Source organism: Microcaecilia unicolor, chromosome 1 (assembly GCF_901765095.1).
Source record: "Microcaecilia unicolor chromosome 1, aMicUni1.1, whole genome shotgun sequence".
In the NCBI taxonomy this organism is placed as follows: domain Eukaryota; kingdom Metazoa; phylum Chordata; class Amphibia; order Gymnophiona; family Siphonopidae; genus Microcaecilia; species Microcaecilia unicolor.
The window spans coordinates 121,695,031-121,722,980 of NC_044031.1; the positions used below are offsets into that span (position 1 = coordinate 121,695,031).

The following is a 27,950-nucleotide window of genomic DNA, read 5'->3' on the forward strand; positions in this document are numbered from 1 at the left end:
TGTGGTCTTTTTATGTTATTTATATGTGTAAGCATATGGTTGAACTGCTTGGGGGGGGGGGGGGGGGTAAATTTTGTTTTCCCTTTGGTGCTTAGCTGTTTCCACATAGATACATGAGATATGCATTAATTTGAAATGACACAGGAAATGTCAGCGACGTATTTCATGTCACTGGCAAATGAAAACAGAAAAAAGTTTTTTTTATGTATGCCGTCAATAGTGTGCTCTCCTTCAAAAGAGTGTGTGTTTTAACGACATTTGTCCTCTGACAATAGAATGGGGGGAAAAAATGAACATTCCTGGAAACAACACAAAATGAAAATTTTGTTGCTGTACACTCCTAATCGATACCCCTGCTGCAGTAAGGTTTTTATATTATGGTTACAGAGCCTGGGTTAAATTTTTTTTTTTTTTTGTTACATTTGTACCCCGCACTTTTTCCCACTCATGGCAGGCTCAATGCGGCAGGCAATGGAGGGTTAAGTGACTTGCCCAGAGTCACAAGGAGCTGCCTGTGCCGGGAATCGAACTCAGTTCCTCAGTTCCCCAGGACCAAAGTCCACCACCTTAACCACTAGGCCACTCCTCCACTAAATGAAGAGATGGTATAGATGTCTTAGTATTCTCAATGTGTAATGGCCATGAACTGTGTAATTTTTGTATGTATCTTAACTAAGCATTTTCCAGAGATTTTTATTCTGCATTCCATTGTTCTATTGTACAGCATGGTAATGTTTATCTTTGTTTTTACAGATCAAGTTAATGAGGTGATTATTTTTCATAAATGTAAACCACTACATATTTTTTTAAAATAAAATAACAAAACAGTCTTTCTGCTACAACCATACAAACACTTTTTTTTTCTTAGATGCCTTTCCTCAGCCTCACTTGTATGTTTTCAAATTAACCAAAAATATTCAAAGAATGCAGGGCAATGATTACAGCAGTATGTGTGTGTGTATATATATATATATATATATATGTGTGTATATATATATATATATATATATATATATATATAGTCAAACTCATGAAAAGCTACTGAAAACCCAGAACATATTGCTAACACCTGAAACACAACCAACTACAGACAAGCTTGCACAACACTTCAAAAACAAAATAACAAACACAAGATCAAACCTTGCAAAAGCACAAATAAACTTCACACATTACCCTACAGGACTGCGAAACATATGACAACTGCACTGCAGAAGACAGAATATGGACCATGTTGAAACCACCCCAACTAGACACAGTACATAAGTAATGCCATACTGGGAAAAGACCAAGGGTCCATCGAGCCCAGCATCCCATCCACGACAGCGGCCAATCCAGGCCAAGGGCACCTGGCAAGCTTCCCAAACGTAGTAAAGACACTATTGAGAAAATATGTGTATGCATACAGCCTACTTGACAAATGCCCCAATTACATGATGAAAAACCCACTAGACTGGTTCATTGAGTACCTCACCAAACACATCACATACATGTTTGAAAGAGATCAATTTCCAACAGATAAAGGCGACATAGTACTCAAACCTATCCCCAAAAACACTACCAGCAAGATCATTGATATCACAAATTAGACCAGTAGCCTCAATACCACTACTGACCAAAACAATGGAAGGTCTAGTAACACAGCAACTAATGGAATACTTGACAAAATTCTCAATTCTTCATAAATCCCAATCAGGTTTCAGACCACAACACAGCACTGAAATGGTCATAACCACCCTGATAACAAAATTCAGCAGTATAATATGCCAAGGACAAAACATATTACTACTACAATTCAACATGTAAAGTGTGTTCAACCCAGTGGACTACACCACACTAATGACACTGCTCGAGAACAAGGGAATCAGTGGCATTGTGGTTCAATGGCTTCCTAAAGACCAGATCCTAGATTGTAAAATGTCCAACCAAACATCAGCCTTATGGATCTCTGTGTGTGGGGTACCACAGGGCTCACCAATACTGTTCAATGTAATGATGGCACCACTTGGAAAAAAAAACTGGAATTAATGGGTTTCAATATATATGCAGATAATGTCACCATCTTTCAACTTTGTCAAAACAATATCACAAACTTACAGGACAAAATAAAAAAAGGATTGGATATCATGGAAGAATGGGCAAAAACTTTCAAACTGAACAGAGACAAAACCAAATTCCTTGTACTATCCAGCACATACAACCCTACATCCTACCAAAAATTCACAATCAACCAACAAACATACCACATCGAAATACAGCTTAAAATATTAGGAATCATTCTTGACAAACATCTAACACTAGACAATCAAATAGAAGTAACATCAATATGCTTCAGAGACTATGGAAACTGAGAAGAATAAGAGACTATTTCCCTAGATAATCTTTCTGAATACTGGTCCAATCAATGATACTATCACAACTAGACTACTGTAATGCAACATACATAGGGTGCAAGGAAAACACTAAAATTGCTGCAAACAGTCCAAAACACGACAGCAAGACTAATTTCAAGAAACTAAAATATGCAAGAGCAATCCCCACTGATTGAAACACTACATTGGCTACCAATCAAGGCAGAATATTTTTCAAAGTGAGCACTCTAATTTGCAAGATACTATTTGGAATGGCACCCGAATTCATGCTTAACATGATTGATCTATCCTCAAGAAATGCCAGCCCAGAAAACATAAACTACCTATTCCTACTTCTACCCAACTGCAAAAACATCACCTACAAAACTGTCTACACAGCAGGATTTACCTACCTGGGTTCCAAATGGTGGAATTTGCTTTCTCACAAAAACATCCAAATTGGTATTTTCTAAACCTATTTTTCAGTTTTTCTATGCTATTCATCTGCAGTGAGTCCATAGGTCAAGGGGGCATGTTAAGGGTGTATCAATAGGGAACTCGCTACCTATCTCCATCAGAACAGAATCTATATACCTTTGCTTCTGGAAGAGGCTAAAATCCTGCCTATTCCCTACATCTATTTTATAACATTTATTACAATGCTGGTCTCTCCTTATCTCTCATCTAACTTTTAAGATTCTTTGATTTTATGTATCCATTTTAACAGTCTCAGTTTTGTTACACTTACTATGTAAACCGCACTGAACCCTAGTGAGGGAATTTTAGCGGTATACAAGACTGATTTGATTTAAGGGTGGGATTTGGGCATTCCTAAAACTGGACATTTTTCAGCCATAACGGAACAAAACCAAACCATCCAGGACTAAAACTAAGACGTTTTGTGCTAGACCTGTTTTTAGAATGAATAAGTCACAAAAAGGTGCCCTAAATGACCAGATGACCTCCTCTCACCCCCAAAACTTTGATTAAAAACATTACTTACCAGCCTCAGATGTTATACTCAAGTCTTTCAGAGCAGCATGCAGGTCCCTGGAGTAGTCTAGTGGTGAGTGCAGTGCACTGTAGACAGGTGGGCCCAAGGCCATACCTCCCCTACCTGTTACACTTGTAGTGAAAAATGTGAGCCTTCCCACACTTACCCAAACCCTAATGTGCTCACATATAGGTTCCACTTTCACCCATAAGGGCTACTGTTGTGGTGTACAGTTGGAGGTTTTGGGGGGCTCAGTGGACAAGATAAGGGAGCAACAATGAGGTTTGTACCTGGGAGCATTTATTTGAAGTCTACTGCAGTGCCTCATTGCTCTCCTGGGATGTCCTGGGGACCAGTCTGCTAAAAATGCCCCTCCTACATCCCAATGGCTTGAGTTACTACATTTTTCACTAGTGGGGGGGTTGTTTTTCAAAATTGATTAAAAAAAAGTACAAAGCAAAAAAAACTTGTTTGAAATGGTATTTTTAAAAAAAAAGATGAAAATGCCCCTACATGTAACTTTGTAAATCTAAGTGCTTTGAAAATATGCCTCAATGTACCTTATATGCTCTATCAGGGATGCAAAAGAATCCCTGTGCCTATATGGGAAAACAACTGCAAAGGAACCATCAGCAGTGACTTTGTTCACGTGTGCCATACATGTATGGCTCACGTCTGCTTGTCATCATTGCAGTCTCATTTTATTCTTTTTAAATTACTAACTTGGATCAATTTTAATTGTCTGGCAAAAGCCTCATACTTAAGTGTAGTATTTAAAAGTATATGAAATTCAATGTCAAATTCGAACACATTTATTTCAGACCATCTGCTGACATGGGGCATGTTTTGCAAACTGCTTCAGGGTATGGTCCTGAATGTTAGCTCACTCAACTTTCAGACTATACCCTGAAGCAGTTTGCGAAACATGCCCCATGTTAGCAGATGGTCTGAAATAAATGTGTTCGAATTTGACATTGAATTTCATATAATTTTAAATGCTACACTGAGAGATGAGGCTTTTGCAAGACAAAACTGATCCAAGTTAGTAGTTTAAAAAGAAGAAAATGAGATCCAAGATGGCAGATCTTGAGTGTTTGGGCTCTGTAAGGCCTCACTGCCTCGTAAAAAAATTTTCTTCTTTACTTATCATATGGGTAAGAAGTGAAAGGGGGAGTGCAGAGGTGCTTTCAACCCCAGTCATATCCAGCCCGATGGATTCATTTCTGTGTCAGACCGAGGCAATAGCAGTTTCAAATTTGGAGGGCTTCCAAGGGGCGGCGCTGGTAGAAGGAGGGTCAGCGATGCCCTTGGAGCTGGAAGTGTCTTTATTTCCAGAGCAAAGGTTTCCCCTGTAAGTGAGCCATACCCCGGAGCTGAGTGTTTCAGGCTTCCTAGAGGAGGCTCCTGTGAAGCCCAGAGTCACTGCAGCGGCGAGGCAAGGCAGGAGGTCAACACAGCAAGGGGATTTCAGCAAGCAGTGGAGGTGGCTTGAGCTCTGGGGATGGACCAGGACACAAGCCTTCAGTTTCTCTGGCTGCAACTCCTGGGATAGCTGTTCTTTTGGCTTCAATGCTGGCGAGACCTAAACTTTTTACTCTTGAGATTTTGTGAGAAGGCATATTATATTTGGAGCAATCTTTCTCAGGTCAAATGGGAACTTTGTTGCAAAAAATAGCGAGAGTTTCTCAACATCATGGCTCCATGCAAGCAGATATAGGAGATTTAAAGAGGAGAATCTCAGATAGAAAAAAAAAAGTTCAATCTTGTCACCAGAAAGAAGTAGCAGTGGTTAAAGATATTACTCTTTTACACCGGAGCTTAGAAGCATTAGATAATGCCAACAGGAAGAAAAATCTGAGATTTATTAGTTTCCCTTGTGTGCCAACTATATTTGCACTGGATATGTATAATGAGTTTGTTATTAATGTTCTGAAGGTGACTGCTGAATTGGTTCCGCCAGTTACTAGAGTATACTATCTCCCACAGGCGAAGAAGCGAGCAGGGGTTGAAACTGTTCCCTCTCTTGATGCTGATAGTTTGGACTTGACAGATTTTTTTGCAAAGATCTGACTCAGACCCTGTGGTATCTACCTTGTTGGTTACTTGCGTGTTTGATCCTAATTAGCACTGGCTTCTTAAACTGTTCTTTCATGCTAATAATGCCACCTTTATGAACTTTTTCCGGATGTCTCTAAAGAGATTCAGAAGAGGAGGAGCCAATTTCTGTTGCTTAAACCTGCAGTTCTGAAGCTAGGTGCACAATTTCTTTCTTTGTTACCCGTGTAAATGTCTAGTTAAATTCTAGGGAGCGCGATATATCTTTTATGAACCTCAACACTTGTCTGCTTTTGTGTCCTTAAAATGTCTTGCATTGCAAGTAGTTACTGCCCCTGCTGAATTTGTTGCAGTTAGCTCACCTTTAGGTTAGGTTACTAGTAAACCATATTTAGGCTATTGTTTGCTCTGCTGACTATGAATATAATACCTTTCTTCATTTAATTTGCCATGTAAACTGTTAAATGGATCTCTCTAAATTGAGAACTAGTGAAGATTGGAAGTTATAATGTGTTATAATAATTTTCTTCTGTACATGTGGAGGCATATTTTCAAAGCACTTAGACTTACAACTTTACAAGTCTAACTGCTTTGAAAATTAGCCCCTTAGTGTACTTCAGTTTCTTTACTGACATGTTTTACTGCTTGTGAGTTCTGAAAATTTTCAAAAAATATAAAGTACAAGCAGAAGTGAGCCATGAATGTACAGCTCATGTGAAATGAGTCACTGCTGATGGTTCCTTTGCAGTTATGTTTTCCCATATAGACACAGGAATATATTCTTTTGCTATTGACATCACCCCTGCCTATAAAATTGTCCTTCTACTAAACTAATTGGCTATATCAGGGATGGGCAACCTTGGATCTCGAGGGCCACAACCCAGTCAGGGTTTCAGGATTTCCCCAATGAATATGCATGAGTGATTTGCATGCACTGCCTCCACTGTGTGCAAACAGATCTCAGGCATATCCTGAAAAATCAACTGGGCTGCAGCCCTCGAGGACCAATGTTGTCTACCCCTGCTCTATATAGTGAGATATACATCCGCATTAAGAATATTGCATTTATAGATTAAGTTAATGAGGTGATTATTTTTAATATATATAAACCACTATGTATTTTTTTAAATAAAATAACAAAAGTCTGCTACAAATTTGTTTCTTATATCCCCTTCCTCAGCCTATTATGTTTATAATCAAATTAACAATTAAAAAAAAAAACATTGTACACATATTGAACGCTGATAAGTGAACTACTGACAGTCTTTCAAATATACTGAACCAGTTTGATGCATCACAAGACAGTCAAGGAATCATGCTTCAAAATATTATGGAGGAGATGAATCTAAAGGAAATCTTGTGCAATAGCGGGAAATATGCAGGCGCAGTTGAACAAAGCTCAAGAGGAAACTGCTGTACTAACCAGTGCTATGCTGCTAATGCAAATGCTTTGATTCAGGTTCAATGGAAGTTGAATGTCGATGACACTTTGCAAAGGGACATAGAAGACCAGAGCAATCAAGCTTGGAGGAATAATCTGAGGATGTTGGGATTAAAGAAGGTATGGAGGAACCAGAGCCGATAAAGTTTTTAGAGAAACTACTACCACAGTTATCGAACTTAAACTTTAAGAGGCCGTGCACATCAAGCCCATTCATCTAGTATTGCGGCAACTCATTATTCCAGCCATTTTGTGATTAAGGTCCTGCACTATCCGCATGTCATGAAGATCTTGCAGAAAGCGAGGACTAAAGGGCCTCTGCAGTTTGAGAGGACAAAAGTGATTACATTTACTGATCTTAGTAAGACAATGGCTCAAAGGAGGAAAACATCCTTAGCTCTCCGTGATTATATAAAAGTATGGGTGTGCAGTTCAGTCTTATATATCTAGCTCGTCTCCAGATCACGCTTTTTAATACTACAAGAACTTTTGAAGATCCTGACAAATTGATAAATTACTTGGACTCTGTGTCTAATATATGTGGACTAGTAGTAAATGTAAAACGAATCGGAGAAAAAAAATTTCTTCACTCAACGTGTATTTAAACTCTGGAATTCGTTGCCAGAGAATGTAGTAAAAGCAGTTAGCTTAGTGGGGTTTAAAAAAGGTTTGGATGGCTTCCTAAAGGAAAAGTCCATAGACCATTTATTAAAATGGACTTGGGGAAAATCCACTGCTTATTTCTAGAATAAGCAGCATAAAATGTATTGTATTGTTTTGAGATCTTGCCAGGTACTTGTGACCTGGATTGGCCACTGTTGGAAACAGGATGCTGGGCTTGATGGACCTTCAGTCTGTCCCAGTATGGCAATACTTATGTAATATGGACTGATGGGATTGACATGCGTGTCTTATGCAGAGTATGATTCCATATTCATAGAGGGATTGAGAGAGTGGTAGAGGAAGTAACTGAGAGATGTAGCTGGGTGAGTTGGGGCTCTGTTGGGGTCGTGTTAGTTTATGAATTGAATGGGAGTATTTGGTTTTCGCCCTCTCCACTCAACCGAAACTGCGCTTACTAAAGTCTCCAATGACCTATTACTGGCTAAATCCAGAGGTCAATATTCCATCCTCATTCTTCTTGATCTTTCCGCTGCTTTTGACACTGTCGATCACAGCATACTTCTCGATACCCTGTCCTCACTTGGATTCCAGGGCTCTGTCCTTTCCTGGTTCTCTTCCTACCTCTCCCTCCGCACCTTTAGTGTTCACTCTGGTGGATCCTCTTCTACTTCTATCCCTCTGCCTGTCGGCGTACCTCAGGGTTCTGTTCTTGGTCCCCTCCTATTTTCTATCTACACTTCTTCCCTTGGTTCATTAATCTCATCCCATGGCTTTTCCTACCATCTCTACGCTGATGACTCCCAAATCTACCTTTCTACCCCTGATATCTCACCTTGCATCCAAACCAAAGTTTCAGCGTGCTTGTCTGACATTGCTGTCTGGATGTCTCAACGCCACCCGAAATTAAATATGACCAAAACCGAGCTTCTCATTTTCCCCCCCAAACCCACCTCCCCGCTCCCCCTGTTTTCTATTTCTGTTGATGGCTCTCTCATTCTCCCTGTCTCCTCAGCTCGAAACCTTGGGGTCATCTTTGACTCTTCTCTCTCCTTCTCTGCTCATATCCAGCAGATTGCCAAGACCTGTCGTTTCTTTCTTTACAACATCCGTAAAATCTGCCCCTTTCTTTCTGAGCACTCTACCAAAACCCTCATCCACACCCTTGTCACCTCTCGTTTAGACTACTGCAATCTGCTTCTTGCTGGCCTCCCACTTAGTCACCTCTCCCCTCTCCAGTCGGTTCAAAACTCTGCTGCCCATCTCGTCTTCCTCCAGGGTCGCTTTACTCATACTACCCCTCTCCTCAAGACCCTTCACTGGCTCCCTATCCGTTTTCGCATCCTGTTCAAACTTCTTCTACTAACCTATAAATGTACTCACTCTGCTGCTCCCCAGTATCTCTCCACACTCGTCCTTCCCTACACCCCTTCCCGTGCACTCCGCTCCATGGATAAATCCTTCTTATCTGTTCCCTTCTCCACTACTGCCAACTCCAGACTTCGCGCCTTCTGTCTCGCTGCACCCTACGCCTGGAATAAACTTCCTGAGCCCCTACGTCTTGCCCCATCCTTGGCCACCTTTAAATCTAGACTGAAAGCCCACCTCTTTAACATTGCTTTTGACTCGTAACCACTCGCCTCCACCTACCCTCCTCTCTTCCTTCCCGTTCACATTAATTGATTTGATTTGCTTACTTTATTTATTTTTTTGTCTATTAGATTGTAAGCTCTTTGAGCAGGGACTGTCTTCTATGTTTGTGCAGCGCTGTGTACGCCTTGTAGCGCTATAGAAATGCTAAATAGTAGTAGTAGTAGTAGTAGAGATGTGAAGATCCTGTTGTGCATGATGCTTGGTGCCCGATGACAGATGGTGAGTAGCTTTTACTGTTACATATGGGGTTCTGAAATGTGTGTGTGTTTGAGAGCGTGGTCTGTAATAGAGTTGATTGTGACAACTAGTTGCAGTTAGCTTTGGGACTGAGTTAATATCTGTCTTTCTTGTTCGGGAGTCGTTTTGGTTAGTTTTCCTGCACATGGTAGTTTTTGCATTACTATATAATGTTTGTTGTGATAATTGTGTTTGTGGGTTTCTGGGTATTAGCTTTGGTTTGTAGGTCCCCAGTAATTTGGTGAAGTGGGCTTCCTATTCTGTCTGTTTCAGCATCTTAGATGCTGTGGATTCTTGCATTTATTTGTTACATGAGATTGGTTACATTTCATGGTAAGGGATTAAATAGTCCAGTTAAAAAAAAAAGTTGCTCTTTTATTTAAACCAGTTAAATTATGAAAACAGCCTTTTCTCCAGCTATAGACAAACATAATGGGGTACCTATATTAGAAGGGCATTTTAGCATCAGATGCAATCACATGCGTCAGATTGGGAGGGACGCTGGGTTGCATTACAACTTAAATTGGGTGATTCATTAATTTATTTTCTAAATCTCTATGCTCCAAATTTAGACACAGTGACAAGGCAGTAGCAAAGGCTTGTCATGAGAGTGGGGGAAAGCCCTACTACAATTTCCCAGAAGGCATTGGGAGCACCAGCTCAAAACCTGGAGTGATGATGCCTTAATGGTGGCAGCCTACCAAACACTACTGGGGAGAGGTAAAGAGGCTTCCTGACTCCACAGTAGCTAGAGGCTAGGGAATGGGGCTAGGTCTTCTGTGGGGTATAGGCCAACCCTATACCCCACAGAAAGTAAGAGAGCTGGTGATATCATCCACTGGGGGAGGAGAAGGGTGGAGTCCTAGAAGCACCTGATAGGCCTCTGCTGTAGAAAAAGGTTTTGCAGACAGAGGAGCCCTTTTACTAAGCCACAGCAAAAAGTGGCCTGCAGCAGTGTGAGCGTTACTTTTGGGCGTTCGCCAGGCCATTTTTTTTTTTTACTGTATCCTGGAAAGGGGGCCCTTTTTCAAGGGGCTGGAAATGGATGTGCGGCAAAATAAAAACCAGCAAGTGTCCAATTTTGGCCTGAGACCTTAACCACCACTCACTGACCTAGCAATAACGTCTCATGTGCTACCCGGGCAATAGGCGTGAACGCGCACCCACTGACGTTTACCATCGGGTAAGCACCACACAGTAGAAAATATTTCCTACTACAGGTTTTCGGCATGTGTCAAATTCAGAATTATTGCCCAGGGCACGCGGTAGCTGGGCAGTAATGCCAATGTGGTGCACTCTGGATGCGCAAAGGCCCTTACGCAACTTTGTAAAAGGGCTCCAGAGAGAGGGAGAGGAAAGAAGAGAATGTGAAAAAGAGAAGGAAGGGATGAGGGAACTCCCTAGGACCTGGCCAGCTGGGAGAGAGTAAATGGGCTACCTAACCTGGGGCAGTGAGGACCCCAAAGTACAAGCTGGACCAGAGTCAAGTATTCCCTAAAGAAGTTGGAAACAAGGAATGTGGCTAAGCCAAGCCTGAAGGAAAGGAGGGGACAGACCCAGCTTGTAACAGAGGGGCCTGAGGGAAACTCAATGAAGGTATCGTTTAAGATTTTCCCTGAAATATTTGGAGCCATGGGGGCTATTAACCTTTTGTTTACTGGAATGTGCCTTTTGTTTTGACTTCTTGTGTTATTGCTTAAAAGTATGGAAATATTTTGGGTCCAAATAAAGTATTAATTCTTTATTAGTATCAAAAAGATTTTTTTAAACCATTAATTTTAAAATTTTTTCACAATAATGCTACAATGCATTTTACCTGGTTCTCCTATTTTCTCCAACTTTCATACCCACACTTCTAACAACTTATACACTCTTCCTCATTCATACTATTCACTTTAATTTCCATAAACTATTTGAAGACCTGCAGAAATATCATATACACATAATATGACTAGTAATACCACAACACAGGTCTTAAAGTGATTTTGTTGTTTGCTCTATGGTTCCTTACTATTGTTCACGGACAGTCCTCAAGTCAAGTGCTCATTATAAAAATAGCCCTCCATTGGAGTTTAATGGTTCTCCTGTTGAAATACCAATGTGCTTGCGCTCGACAGCTCAATATAGGTCTTAGAGCTTCTCCGGACACCTGTAGGAGACCCATTCTGAATATGCAGCTAGCATTTTGATAAAAAGTTAAACACTGAGGATGCAGTGAGCGAAACGCATTGAGTGCGTAGGGTTTGACTCATTTAAATTATGGGAGGACAACAGAATGTTCATCAGCAGTGGAGAGGAAGAAAACAATCACAGGTTTAAAAGAGGAATCAAACAAGTGTTTAAACACTATTGAAGAGCACAGAGAAAAGAGAGAATGGCAACAGGAAAGTATATATCTTCTATTACCACGGTGATGTTAGAGGAAACGTGGCTCTAGGATCTGAAAATTTTTAGTTTGTAGACCAGGCAAAAACTCAAATTGATAAGAGGCATAATGAAAAGGGAGCACTAATTGCTTACACAATTTCCATGCTATTCATAAGGACTTGAACAATTGTGACCCGCTGAGTGAAAAGGTACAAAAAATGGGGTATGTGACTTTATACCACAAGATAAAGGGATATCAACTGCATAATCCTGACACATTTCAGCCCTAGGTATGGACTAATTACGTCTTTAAAAGATGAGAAATATTTATCAATAAAAAAGTAATTAACCCCTGAAATCACATACCTCACTTTAGGTATCTGTAGGAACTTGCAGTTTTTAGGCTGCAGAGCATGAACATCAAAGTTGTAAAAAAAAAAAAAAAATTATATAATCCCATTCTACTGATCTTTAAGTACACAAAATTTATTTACCCCCTCCAAACTTTTATTGCCTTTATCTCTGTTATTTGTAACCCCACTTTTGGTACCTTTATTGCTCAGTGGGTCACATATATGAGCTTTAATTTCTTCTGATATGTGATTAGCTACTGCATGCAAATTATAGCAAAAATATTATCGGGAAGCCTATATTACTTCCCAATATTGTGACTGAAAAACAGATGGTTTTTCTATACCATCCATTTAAATGTTGCATCCCACAGGCTATATTGTAGCATTTAAGATCGAATAAACCCAAACATGCCTTCTCCAGTGGGATGGCTGATCTTGCTAATGAAAGACTGGCCACAGACAGATACATATCAATTTATGAATCCTTTTCTCATCTCTAACCATGAGGAAAATGACCATATTATGGGGCCCTTTTACCAAATGGCGGTAAAAGGTGGTCTGCGGTGGCACTGGCATGTGGGGCTGTCACAAACTGAGGCCACCTGTTACGGATGCTGGTAAATGGCCATGTGGTAATTAAAAAATGAATGTGCAGCCACTTACTGCTGGAGCCCTTGCCTCCTATTTAGGAGGAGGTGAGGTTCTCTGGCAGTACCCCAGCAATAATTGGGCAGCAATGGTGAGCAGGAGACCTGAACTACTGCAGGCCCCTGGGTGAGCACGGCGGTACGGCCAATTCTCTGCATGCCTAGCCGGCAATAGTCCTACCGCTCTTTAGTAAAAGGGCCTCAATATAAAGGAATCCTACCAATCAAGGAAATGGGATATGTATGCTACACATTCAAGTATAATTGAGTATCCTAAGGTAAAGGTTGTATATAAACTCCTAGGTATTAGCCTAAGCCAATGGAAATATACCCTCACACATATCCATCACTCTGTGTCAGGGGCGTGGGCCCGGGTGGGCCCAGGCCCACCCACTTAAGCCCAAGGCCCACCCAGGAATGGTGCACCCCGAGTCGCTCTAAGAGGCCCCGCGTGGCATTCCTCCTTCCCTCCCTCACCCGACTGTCAGCCCTCCTCCGCTCCTCCTCCGTTCCCCCCCTCAGTTCCGTCCGCCCCCCCCCCACGCAAATGTTTAACCTGTCCTTTTTGTTTCAGTAGCAGCGAGCGATGTGAAGACACTGCTTCAAGTTCTCCCTTTCCTGTTCACGCAGTGTCTGTCCCGCCTTTACGATGACGTATTTCCTGTTTCCGCAAAGGCAGGACGAACACTGCGTGAACAGGAAAGGGAGAACTTGAAGCTGGTGAGCGTTGCAGTGCCTTCAAGTCGGTCGCTGCTACTGAAACAAAAAGGACAGGTTCGTGTGCACGGGAGGCGGGGGGGACAGAGAGGACTCAGAGGGCTTTTGGGGAACTGAGGGAGGGCAGGGAGACTCGCTGGCCATGGGTGGGAGGGGAGGGGGGAACGGAGAGGACTCGGAGGGCTTTTGGGGAACTGAGGGAGGGCAGGGAGACTCGCTGGCCATGGGTGGGAGGGGGGAACGGAGAGGACTCGGAGGGCTTTTGGGGAGCTGAGGGAGGGCAGGGAGACTCGCTGGCCATGGGTGGGAGGGAGGGGGGACCGGAGAGGACTCGGAGGGCTTTTGGGGAGCTGAGGGAGGGCAGGGAGACTCGCTGGACATGGAGAGGAGGGCGGGGGGGAGAGCAGATCGCTGGAGGGAAGGGGACAGAGGAAATTGCTGGACATCAGGACATGGATGGATGGATGGAGGGGAGAGAGGAAATTGCTGGACATGGATGAGGAGAGGGGAGGGGAGGGCAGGGGGAGAAAACATAAGGACACAGGAGGATGGTGGACATGGTGAGTGGAAAATATCAAATAGAAAGAAGACACTGCATAAAACAAAAGACACAGGGACCAACGCGAATAGAATGATCAGACAACAAAGGTAGAAAACATTTTTTTTTTATTATTTATTTATTCATTTACATATATCATTAAACAAGAATAAATACTTGTCAAGAAATAACTATGCTGTACATTATCAAACAAGAAAAAATAAATTATTTTAACACAACTACCTACAGCAAGTTAATTAAAGTCCACATTACAGAGATTCAAAATTTACGATAGGAAATGAAGGAAACATAATTTAAGGAAAATCACATTAGATCGGTTACTCATTAAAGATACCCTTTTTTAATTTCTAAACCTAGGGTTTAGAAATTAAAAAAGGGTATCTTTAATGAGTAACCGATCTAATGTGATTTTCCTTAAATTATGTTTCCTTCATTTCCTATCGTAAATTTTGAATCTCTGTCTAATTATTCCCCTGTCCTTTTGCAACCAGGAAAGATGATAGCTGAGAAGGGTCATAGAATACATACTTATTAGACTCATACTTTATTAGGCATTTGCAGGGGTACTTTAAAAAGAATGTTGCCCCTATCTGAAGTACAGCAGGTCTCATAAGTAAAAATCTCTGACGGCGTTTTTGAGTTTCCTTAGTAACATCCGGGAAGAGTTGGACCTTCAAACCAAGAAATGTTTTATCTTTATTTTGGAAGAAAAGCCTCATCAGCCAGTTTTTATCCGGTGATAAGGCTATAGTGGCAATTAAAGTAGAGGGGCTTACTAATTCAGTATCTGAGGATTCTAAAATCCTTGAGATATCTAGGACATTTGTCTGAAATACTTGGTTTTTTTGGGGTAAATAATATGTTTGTGTAAATGGGGGAACCATTTCTTTAGAAACACCTAGTATCTCTGTAATATACTTCCTAAGCATTTCTCTTGGTAAGACCCCCATACTTTTAGGAAAATTCAAAAAGCGGATATTATTATTTCTAGTTACATTCTCCAGAAATTCAGTTCGTCTCCTTAAAGTACACAAATCTTTTATCATAGTCTCTTGATGTAACTGTACGGTTTTCAAATCTTTCTCCATTTCTGTTTGTCGGGTAACCATAGTCTCTACCCTAGTTTCAGCTACTTGAACCCTTTGGTCAAGATTAACAATGTCCTGTGAAACTTGTTTTATTTGTGGGCTTAAGGATTTCCCCAAATCCACAATCAATGTCCAAAGAGATTCCATTGTAATTTCAGTGGGTCTTTGAATAAAAGGAAATTGTACCTCTGCAACTTCTGTGGATTGTTGCTTTCTATTTTCACTTCCAGCTTCCGTCAAATCCTGGTAACTAGATGTTATTTCTAGCTCTCCGGAGGCGCCTTGCTCTCCTAGGCTTGCATTCTCCGCTTGATGACTCCCCTCCTCGGTCCGTTGGACTGCTTCACTCGTCGGTGGCATCCCACAAGAAACCAGCGTTGACGTGCTCACTCCCGAGGGTTGCGTGGGAGGTGGTCTAGCGTCGGGGCTGAGCGATAGCTCCAACCCAGAAGTCTCCGGAGTGTTTCCCTCTCCACCCGATAGACTTAGCGGGTCCGCTCTCGATGTCCTCGGTATCTGGGCTCTTAGGAGGTGAGCGGTCATAGTAGATTGTATTAATTGAGGAGGACACGCGGCCCCTTCTCTTCGGCATCTTCTCCGAGAGCTGCTGAGCGTCCGATCTAGTCAGCAGCCATTTTGAATCTCAGAATTTATTAATTGGAATATGTCAGCTTTTGGAAATGTGCATCTGTGATATTTTGCATGTAAGTTTCAGTTTTTCTAGTATTGCTGCATGCTGAGTCTGACTTCTTGAGGTAACTTTCCAGTTCAGAAATTTGCCTTCATATCTGTTGTGTCATGTGTTTTTCATGTGTGATCAAGGTGCAGTATTCTGCTAGCGTGTAGTATTTGCAGCCTTTTTTGTTTTGTTTTGTTTTTTGTTTCACTAGGTTGTGTACTGGTGTTTTAGAGCCCGGTGTAATTATAGTGCTGCCTTTCCTTGGAATTAGTGCTGTTATGGTTTGGTAAGGTTATAAGTGTGTTTTTGCACAAGTTTGTGTACAGTGTTTTGCAGTGGAGAATTTGTGTATTGGCCTTACTGAGGTGGCACCAAAACATCAGAAAGGGTGTAGAGCCTAAATCATGACACACTACCTCTTGAAGGATCTATATATGGTCATTAATAAAAGGAGCTCATTGTGAACACTATCCACCCTAAAAAGGTGTTTTGTGGCTCTACATGAGAATTGTGATATGATCCCTTGTTTCATATTGTTGACGGTCTGCATTTTCCGTATCGGTATATTGGTGTATTAGGGTGTGCCCAGTGTAATATTTATGGTACAGTAAGGTTCTGAGTGTGTTTTCACACAAATGTGTGCATAGTGTTTTGCAGTTGAGCGATTGTCGCTTTGATTGATGCTTTGAGCAACCACTTTATTCTTTGACATATGATACATATCTAATATCTAAATTTAATTAAAGGTATTAATTGTCAATGGGGTGGAGCTAGGGAGAGGTGCCAGACCGTAGACTGGAGGCGGGGAAGGGAGAAAAGTGCTGGATCGATTGGTATTAATTGCCTTTGGAGAAAGTCTTCAGCTAACAAAGCTTGAGGATCCTCATTAGCTAAAGTATTTATATTTTGAGTTGGAGGTATGGCGGAGCAGAGATAATTTTGTGCCCACCCACTTTAGGCTCAGGCCCACCCAAAATTGGCTGTCTGAATTTTTTTTTTACCCATAGGGCCCAGTATGGAGCTGGTGTGGTTACTGCATTAATGTATGTGCACTGGTGCTTAAATTAATACATAATATTCAACTTCACTATACATGTAATCCGCAGCTCTGAATGTAAGTATTGGTGTTGTCCATGAAGTCAGTCCACTGTTCATTATCTTAGGCCTACTACTTGACAGTCCTAAGTGGCTGATGCCCAGATGATCAGAAGCAAACGCAGGTGCTAGAGGCTGTTAGCGCCATTCTGGTGCCTGTGTTTGCTACTGCCCCATGATCAGAGTCCCCAAGCGAATGAAACAACGCGCTCACGGGATCTGAACGCAAGTAGCATGTGTCACGTTTTCAAAGCTGGAAACTGGGTTTGTGAGCCCTTGGGCCACTGCCCACGCTAGAGACAGGGCAGATCTCTGACAAACAGTTAGGCTTCACCTGCACCTGGCCACTTTTCACCAAGAGTTGAGCTCAAGGCTTCAGGTGGCCGGCAGGACTTACTGGACAGGGCAGGACTGGCTAACAGCTAGGCAGCACAGGGACAGCAAGGCAGGGAAAGGATAGGCTAAAGGACAGGACTGAAAGCTGCAAGCAGCCACTGAAACAGGGAACAAACAGAGAGAGGGCAGGAAGCGAAGGACGGAGTTGAGTTAAGGTTCTCTGTGCCTCTGTGCCTCCCAGCTGCACTTTTCTTAGAGCGGTAGGAGGAGGGAAGGGACAGGAGATAGACAGTGTTGGCGCTGGTGGCGGGTCTCCTCCTGATCTGCTCTCGGAGTCAGAGCAGATGATCAGGAGAGGGGGTCCCGTGGCCATCAGAGAAGAGGATGGAGCCAAGGCAAACTATGAGCTGCTGCAACCAGTTCATGTCGTGCTTTATTATTTTTATTTAATCTCACTTAGTGCGTGCCCACCCATATTAGCTGTGGGCCCACTCAAAATCTCAGGTCTGGCTACGCCATTGGGTCTTCCTCCAATTTTTCACAATCTGCATGCGTTTCTAGAACTTTGAATAGTTTTGTGTCGTCTGAAAATTTAATCATCTCACTCATGGTTCTGTTTTCCAGATCATTTATAAATATATTAAACAGCGCCGGTCCCAGTAGAGATCACTGAGAAAAATGGCCATTTAACCCTACTCCTCAGACAACACTGTCCAGTAACCAATTCCTAATCCATAGAAGGACATTGCCTCCAATCCCATGACTTTTTAATTTTCTCAGAAGTCCCTCATGAGGAACTTTGTCAAAAGCTTTCTGAAAATCTAGATACACTACATCAACCGGCTCACCATTGTCCACATATTTATTTATGCCTTCAAAGAAATGAAGCAAATTGGTGAGGCAAGACTTCCCTTGGCTGAACCCATGCTGACTCTCTCTCATTAAAACATACTTGTGTACATGTTCCGTTATTTTATTCTTTATAATAGTTTCCATTATTTTCCTCGGCACTGAAGACAGGCTTACTGGTCTTTAATTTCCAGGATCAACCCTGGAACCCTTTTAAAAAATTGGTGTTACGTTGGCCACCCTCCAATTTTCAGGTACTAAGGATGATTTTAACGACAGGTTACAAATCACTAACAGCAGATCAGCAATTTCATGTCTGAGCTGTAACTAGTATGGCCCACTTCTGCAATGAGCTGTGTTTCAGCAGTGTTTCTTTTTCTCACAATACATTTCCAGTGCTCCTCTCTCTCATTCAGTACACTTTTCAGCACTTCACTTCAGTTTCCACTGCTTTATGTATTCTTGAGCAGGGAAATATATACTGTGTCTGAATTGTAACTAGCCTTGAGCACAGGTTTGAAAATCCAAAAGGTATACCACTGAGATGCTGGCACGACTCCATTACTAAATGCAGCCAGGTTCTGCATGCATACATGTTCAAGAAACAAAAAAACTACATACTGAAATGTTAATATACTGCAGTAATAGCAGTGGCCACAAGGTGTCAGTGTTTGCTGGACAATTACCAACTATGTATTATTACAAAAGATTGTTTTATATACAACTTCTTTTCATTTTAAGGGAGTAAAGGGCAGCTGTAATAATATTTGAAAAAAAAAACCATCTTCAAACACATTTCACTCATCATTGTAAAAAATATATTTTATGAGAAATGTTTTCCCATTTTTTCCCCAAAGTTTCACCTGCGGAAAGCCCTTCCAAAGCACAAGCTTTTCCCCTCTAAATGTTTCCACATATTTATACTTCAACCACCCTAACCATTATTGTGCACACTTTTAAGGAGGTCCATTCAAGATGACCATCTCCCTGTCACTCCATATCTTAAACTCTTTCATATTTGGAAACACAGAAATAGATTGCCATAATTAATAAATGAAAAACAAAAAATATAAGGTGGCACATTTTATTAGATTAAAGGGGTCTTTTACTAAAGATTAGCATATGTTATCTACCATTTTATTCCTATGGGCCCTGCTGCAGATAAGATGCGCTAATCTTCATCAAAAGACCTCCTAAGTTAACACACTTTTTGACCAGCTTTTCAGAGGTCAAAGAAGCCCCTTGTACAGGTCAGCAGTGACTAGGAGGGCACATTACCTTATCATTGTCTTCTTAGGCTTCTCCAGCAATAAAGAAGACCCACACAAAACTAGGAACCTACCCCAATGGAACAGAACTTGGCTTCAAGACATACTTGTGCTTCTTTTTTTGAATCTTCCAAGATGTAATTGTGGTGTTGGTCAATCCACTGGTGTAGCAGTAGCAGAAGAAATTTAGGCTTCATTGGCCCAATGGATGCTAAACCATATTTACAGCAAATACACAGTTTAAACTATTTCTAACAGTAAGTATAAAAAGGTTGGTTATTGTATCCATAAAATAAAAATATATTACAGTTAAAGTTAATTATTATTTACCTAATACTTCTTTAACTAAAACTCTACACAGACTATCTAATGTGAGGTTGACCCTGTATAAAATATGGAATATTTTAAAATTTGCATATCTTGTGCAGGGACTATATACTAACTTGCTAATCACACACACACACACAAGGAGTGACACCGGTTGCACATACTATAGCAGGACATGTTTATCTACTTCGACCCTAGTTAAGATAATATTCAAGCACCTTTCTGACCTCATTCGAAACTTTCTTTAAATTTGTACCTTATTTTCTTACTCCTGTTCTCTCTTATCTATCTAGATGTTCGATCTTTGCTTACACCCTACGTTGTCTATTAAAATGTTTTATTGTGTATTGTGTTGACATTGTAATTTAGCAGACTATGCCATACTTTGTACTGTTTGAATAATTTTACTGCTGCAGTTGGCTACTGCTTATTCTTGCTGTACACCACCTTGAATGAATTCCTTCAAGAAGGTGGTAAATAAATACATAAGTATTAATCTACTCTATATCATTCCAGTTCTAATATATATATTGCAAAAGCAGACTCATGGACTCATGCACAAACACATACATCATGCCAGAATACTGTATGATAGAGTTCCAAAATCACAGACAAAACTCATAAGTAACACGTATGGACACAAACTCAATTAGTTCAGTGGTATACCATTGGAAGAGGGCTATGGTCCCCTGGGGATCAGACTGAGGGGGGGACACTGAAAGAGTAGCTGGAGGGTCAAAAAACAAACCCATCAGGTCTTTGTATCATGGTATATGATGGGGGGCACGCAAGTGTAAGCATTGGCCCTTGGGCACTGGAGACATATGGTATACCACTGAGATGGTTGTCAACAGTATTAGCCTGTTGACTCAATAAAAGGTAATATATAGTGTACTAACATTACAGGTAACATTTAGAATGATGGAGGCACTTTTAGCAGGACACTGCATTGCAAACCTTGCCCTCCACAGAAACTTGAATTGCTCATAAAATCTCAGGTGTAGTGCAGAAACAGAAAGTCCTACTCTCTTGACCATCATCTTCAGAGTAGAGAGAGGTTTACTGTGGGATAATGTCTCCAAATAGATTACCTTTGCACAGAAAACCAAAACAGAAAACCAGAGGCATGTCCCCTTGCAATAGTAATCTGTGTGCAAGCAAATGAGCACGGGGGTATATATTCAATTACATCAATCAATAATAAATACAGGATCAATGACAAGCTAGGTGATAATCAATTTAGTTCAAAACCATTTTTTTTAAATATACATATAAAAACATCAACAATATAACATAGATTCAGCATTCAAAGGATTAAGTGCCATAGAAAAGTGGTGATAGTTACTCTCCCTGAAAAATTCCTCAATAGATTTTGATGTTAGGAATCACAAACTGTCCATTTTCGTACTTCAGATTGTTTTAAATGCTAGTCTTTTTACCACCACCCCAAAATCATTATGTACCAGCCACTCTAAATTTGGAGTGATAAAAGACCAAGAAGGCCACGTATGAGAAAAGCAATCTTTATTACTTACCAAAATACAACTACAATTAATAGTTTCTCATGGGAGATCAGCGCTGCTACAGATAAATGTTCTCTGCTACTGTCTCTCCAAAGTAATGTTCTCATTCAACTGCTTATATACTTTTATTTTAAACAATGTTTCACATAGGTTTAGCAATTTATCTTCCTCTGTTTTCTTTCAACACCATCTGTTTCCCTTCAAGTTGCTAAACCACCTTTTCTTGTTACCTATAGCCCAATACCTGTAAAAAGAAGGTGACATTGAGGGGCATAATCAAACGCGAACGCCTATGTGTAAGAACGTCCATCTCTGAGAACGGGTCTGTGAAGGGATGGGCCGAACTGTATTTTCGAAAAAAATGGACGTCCATCTTTTTTTTCGAAAATACATTGGAATAGGGCGTTTTTTGAGCTGGGCGTTTTTGTTTTTTAGCGATAATCGAAACCGAAGCGGCCCAGCTCAAAAACGACCAAATCCAAGGCATTTGGTCGTGGGAGGGGCCAGCATTCGTAGTGCACTGGTCCCCCTGAGATGCCTCTATGCCAGCCTCAGATATCATACCTAGCTCCATGACAGCAGTATGCAGGTCCCCAGAGCAATTTTAGTTTAGTTGGTGCTGCGCGGGACCCATGCAGAGAGGAAAAATCGGAAGAAAAAAAAAACAAGCAAGCAAGTGCATTCAGGGACGTCCAAATTAAACCAATAGTAAAAAGGGGAATCGAACCAGCAACTTTCTGATTACAAGCTCAGTGCTCTAGCCAGTGCACCACGTTATTCAGTTGGTTAGACGTCCTTCTCTTTCCATTAAGTTCCTCCAAGTTTCTGTCAGCCAATCATAGCTTGTTTAGCTGACATCGGTGTCAGCTAAACAGCTGTGATTGGCTGACAGAAACTTGGAGCGACTTAATGGAAAGGGAAGGACATCTATGCAACTGAATAACGTAGTGCACTGGCTAGAGCACTGAGCTTGTAATCAGAAGGTTGCTGGTTCAAATCCCCCTTTTACTATCGTGGTAATTTAGACGTCCCTGACTGCACTTGCTTGTTTTTTTTTTCCTTCTGATTTTTCCTCTCTGCATGGGTCCCGCGCAGCACCAACTAAACTAAAATTACTTCGGGGACCTGCATACTACTGTCATGGAGCTGGGGATGACATTTGAGGCTGGCTTGCAAGTTGGAAAAAAAAGTGTTTAACGTTCGGGTTTTTTTGGTGGGAGGGGGTTAGTGACCACTGGGGGAGTCAGGGGAGGTCATCCCCGGTTCCCTCCGGTGGTCATCTGGTCATTTAGGGCACTTTTTTGGGACCTGTTCGTGAAAAAAACGGGTCCAACAAAAGTGACTTAAATTCTCTCTAAAAACGCCTTTCTTTTTTCCATTATCGGCCGAGCACGCACATCTCTGCTCAGCCGATAACCACGCCTCAGTCCCGCCTTCACCACGCCTCCGACACGCCCCCATCAACTTTATTCGTTCCCGCAACGGAGTGCAGTTGGAAACGCCCAAAATCGGCTTTCGATTATACCGATTTGGGCACCCGCATGAGAAAGACGTCCATGTCCCGATTTAGGTTGGAATATAGATGTTTTTCTCTTTCGATTATAAACAGGATTGTGACTCAAACTCACAATCTCCCTAAGCTTAACATGCATTTGAAAAGGAACTTATTGCTCCTTTCTGGAATGGATGGGACTACAGCAAAGGTTCAAAAAGAAATGAAGCCCTTACTCTCGAAGGCCTTCAAGGGGAGAGATGTAGATAATGAGCATGGGCGTGCACCTTGAAACAGAGCGTGCACCCTGAAACAGAGCGAAAGGGCAAAAGCTGATAAGTATGTGAGCCGGAGACTCATGATCTGATAAGACATTCTTGTGTGCAAGCAGGCATGAAAAATGAGCAATTACAATAAACAAGAAAATGTGGTTTAGCAACGAAGGGAAACAGATGGTATTGAAAGAAAATTGAATGATCTCTGAGGAAGATAAATTGCTAAACCTATGTGAAGCGTTGTTTAAAATAAAAGTATACAAGCAGTTGAATCAGAACATTACTTTGGAGAGACAGTAGCAGAGAACACTTATGTGTAGCAGCGCTGATCTCCCATAAGAAACTATTAATTGTAGTTGTATTTTGGTAGGTAATAAAGATAGGGGTGAGAGTGACTGTCCCTAAAAAACTCCTCAATAGATTTTGATGTTAGGAATCACAAACTGTCCATTTTCGTACTTCAGATGAAGTGTGTGTGCCACATTTTCATGGTGAACCTGATTTACTCTATCAATTCAGGGTTTATTGTACATCTGAAGGCAATTATCCAAGAATGTGGGGTGCTCTCAAAGGCTCTCTTATAGTCAATTCATACTATACTGAGATTTCTGCTTTTCTTAGCACTGGCCATGATCGCTTTATTTAGCATTAATTGGTCTTTGGGTCCATATACTCCTCACTTCTGCTTGATTGCTTTGATTTTATTACTCAATATGATCATAGACTGTAGGCAGATAAGTTATGGTTCTGTAGTTTTTAGGAAATTTAGTTGACTCTCGCTTTGGAAGAAGTGTTCTTTCCGTTATTAGCAATGTCAGTGTTAAGTTTGCCTTAACCAATTGATTTTTGCAGTCTTCCAGGTCTTGGTGGAGCAATGTTAATTGTTTGAGCCAAAAACTGGTGATGTCATCTGGGCCAGGTCTTTTTCAGATTGAGGCTCTTTTTAATCTGCTTTCTAACTCTTTTTGTTGTTTCATCGAGCATTCCATAACTTTAATACTTGCCTTTTCCAAATTCTCCAGTATGCAGGGTAGCCAATCTGCTTTTTGGATGTGCTCCACAAGGTCCTTCATACAAGTTTCTCCAGAAAGGGTCTGTTTCAGCTTTGGTTGGTGGTGTTCTCACTGTACTAAGGGCCCTGTTTACTAAGATGCTGTTGGTGCACTATCATTTTTAATGGGTATCTCTAGCGTGAGCACATGCTCATTTTTAGCGTGTGCTAAAAATGCTAGTGAGCCTACAGTGCAGTTTAGTAAACAGGGCCCTAAGTCTCTTCCCAGTTCCCAGTTAAAATGTTTTGGATTCTCTCTAAATAGTTTATTTTGATGTTTTGTTTTCTGTTTTCTTCATATTTCTATGGATTTTGTGCTTCTGTAGTTACTTTCAATTTATTATTGGAGCATATGAATTTAAGGTCTCACTCTGTTAAAGCAGCATGTTTTAGTTTGATGCTTTAGATTTTTTTCATTATCTTTGGTGATCTTAATCCTTTGAGATACCAGTCTATGAAAGAGGAGTTACTGATGTGCGCTGGGCCATTTTTTTTACCACAGCTGGGAGAAAAAGCTCTTTTTAATGGGAGCAGTAAATGGCCATGCGCTAAAATTAAAAGTAGCACACGGCTATTTACTACCTGAGCCCTTACTGCCACTCATTGACCTAGCAGTAAGGGCTCATGCACTACACGAATGGTACTCATGCAGTGCGCACCAATGTGACCGCTCTGTTACTGCCGGGAACGGCCTCTGTGGTAGAAAATAGAAAAATATTTTCTACCATGGAAAACAGTGCTCACCAACCTCGAAAATACCACAGGGTGCCCACGCCAAAAAGGACCTCATAATGTTTACTGTAGGTGTTACACTCAATTTGAGCAATCTTTCCCTCTCCCAGATCTCAGCATATTCACTTCTTTTTTCTTCAGTTAACTTCTCAACCTGTGCTTTATTCATCTTTCCCTTGTGTTTCCAGATCTCCTCTATCCATCTCTCCCTCAACCTTCCATCTAGTACTTGTTCCAAACTTCCTCTTTCTCTCTTATCAACCTTTGTTTTCTCTCTCTGCATCAGCCCTTCTCTCTCTGCACTCCTTTCTAGATCCTTTCCTTCTTCCTTTCTTCTGGTGCTCTTTTCAGACCTTTCGTTTCTCTGCACCTGCTTTTCTTCTGTTGCTCCTTGTTGGGGCTCTTTTTTCTCTGTTTGCATATATTTTTCTTTTGTTGTTTTGCCTAGATTTCCTGTTTCTCTATCCATTTCTTTTTCTATAGAAGCCCCCAAATGTGTTATAATATTATCTCTTATGATCCTCTTTACTTTTAATTTTTAAAATTGGGGCTCTTAAATTTGCATCAGTTGCTTTCTGTAGCTTTTCCTGTAGCAATATTCTTCTTTCCTCTAGATTTTAGAAGATTTTATTGGTATATCATCTTGACTGAAATGTGCAGGGGCATTTTCGATATGATGTTTAAGTTGGACATTAGATGTTTTGCGCTAAATGTCCCAAATCCGAATAGATAACTTGACCATTTTTGAAACTGCAAAACATCTATTTTTTAAAAAAACACTGTTTGTAGCAAGGTTTTGTGCTTTGTACGTTTATTTTTTCAGATCATTAAAAAAAACATACAAGTGAAAAACATAGAAAATCAAGCCATTGGGATGTAGGAGGGGCCAGCATTTTAGCAATCTGGTCCCACAGACATCCCAGGAGAGCAATGGGGTACTCTAGGGGACACTGTTGTGGACTTCATATAAATGCTCCCAGGTACACATCTCACTGTTGCTCCCTTATCTTGTCTGCTGATCCCTCCAAAACCCACTACCCCCAACTGTACACCACTACAATCGCTCTTATGAGTGAAGGAGGCACCTGTATATGGTACAGTGGGTTTCTGGTAAGTTTTGGAGGGCACACAGTTACCATCACAAGTGTAACAGGTAGGGGGGGGTATGGGCCTGGGTCCACCTGTCTACAGTGTACTGTACCCACCACTACACTACTTCAGAGACTTGCACGCTGCTCTAATGGACCTGGCTATAACATCCGAGGCTGTCATAGAGAATGATGAGTACTATTTTTATTCACATTTATTTGGGGTGGGAGGGTGTCAGTGACCACTGGAGGAGTAAGGGGGGGGGGGGTGTTCATCCCTGAATTCCTCCAGTGGTCATTTAGGGTACCTTTTTGTGTCTTATTCATTAGAAAAACATTATGGCTGTAAAGCATCCAAGTGTTAGGTATGCCCTAAGCCCACCATAATTCTGCCTTCGAAACACCCCCAACACGCCCTCTTGTGATTTAGATGCACTGCAGACGAAATGCATAGATAGACATCTGCAAAAGAGTTTTCGAAAATATCGATTTGGACGTTTTGAGAAGAAATCCATCCAAATGGTGCTTTATGACACTTTTTGGATGTTTTTTTCTCTTTCAAACATGAGCCCCATAGGGTTTCTGACATAAATATGGCAGTACATTATCTTCTTTTTATCTGCAAGAGTTCACTTAATTGTTTTCAATCCTCCTAATTTGGGGGTTAACTTACTGCAGTGGGTCCATGACCAAGTTCACCAGAGCCTTTATCTGAAACAAGCGTGTTATCTACATCTACAGTATCTGCAGTATCGCTACCACCATCTCTAGCCCTAGTGTGTGGGCACCTTTTTGTCCTGGGCAATTTGCGACCAGTATGCAGGGGCAGGCGGACTGACAGTGGTCAGGGCCCCCAGGCAGTAAAGGTCATTGGGGCTCCCCAGCCACTGCCCACCACTCCACCACCGCCCCCTCCCACACACTACAGCCTCCTTCTCCACAGTTGACGCCCCCCGTCTGAACACTACAGACTCCTGAGTCAAAGTGAACCCTTCCCGGTCCTACCTTGAAGGGCCATGGTGATCTAGTGGCTTCATTGGGGGCAGGATAGAAATCCATTCTTTCCTGCCCACTATCGCTACTGTGCCTGGCACCATCGTGCTTTCAAAATAGCTTCTGAGACTTTCAGTAGTAGTCTCGCGGGTCTCGGCAGCCATTTTTAAAACACAGCAGCACCACCAGGCAGAGTAGCGGCAGCAGGCAGGGAAGAGTGGGATTCTTTCCTGCCCCTGCAGAGGCCATTAAACCACCATGGCTCTTCAAGGTAGGACCAAGGAGGGCTCACTGAGGCTTGGGGGGGGGGGGGGGGGCTGTAATGTGCGGCAGCGCTGGTGGGCAACTGGGAGAGCCTCTTGGCCCTTGGGCACTGTCCGGTTGCCTAAATGGTCAGTCCACCCCTGCCAGTAATTCTTCTTCTTCTTTTCTACCGTACTTCATTGTAGTGTCACTTTGCTGCGATTTGGTATAGATTTTCTAGAACAGGGTCACCGTGTGAAGGTACTCAGCAAGACTTGAGAAAAAACGTATTCTCTTCCTCTCAGAGGTATACAACAATTCACCAGCTGCTGCCACTAAATTTTACATTGTACTTCCCTATGACACCTATATGAGAGATCTGTATTTTGATTCCAGGATATGGCTCATTCACAGCTCCTGTCAGGAAAGAAGTCTTACCCAGCAACACCCATGTGCTCACTGTGATGCACACTTGTACAGGCTCTAAAGGAAACCCTGGTAACCAATTATTGGTGCTAATTGGCCTTAATTATAATTTACATGCGGTTCGTATTCTATAACGATCCACACGTAAATCTTAACATTTGTAAATTTTGAGGGTGTGGCTAGGGGTTATTTCATAGGCATTCTAAAATTTTACGCACGTAAATACAGAATTTGGCTGAACTGTGCCTAATTTAGGAACCGGCATTTACATATGATTTTAGCAGGTGTAATTGCCAGCACCTAAAGTTAGGCGGGGTTTATGCCCTATTTGCTATTCTATAAAGGACATGTACCCTTTATAGAATAGCACTCAGTGCGCAAAATTTTCAGTGCCGATTTCTAGGTGCCTCTTATAGAATTTTCCCCTACGCCATATTAGTGTGCAATTATACAATAGCGATTGGTTGCACTTCTGCCATTTACACACATAAGT

At 41.5% G+C, this 27,950-nt stretch overlaps 1 protein-coding gene across 2 annotated transcripts in view; it reads right to left on the reverse strand.

Moving 5' to 3' along the window:
• Positions 1–27,950, reverse strand: part of ADAM22 (ADAM metallopeptidase domain 22) — a 661,757-nt gene that overhangs the window by 346,461 nt on the left and 287,346 nt on the right. The gene's annotated exons all lie outside the window — the stretch shown is intronic.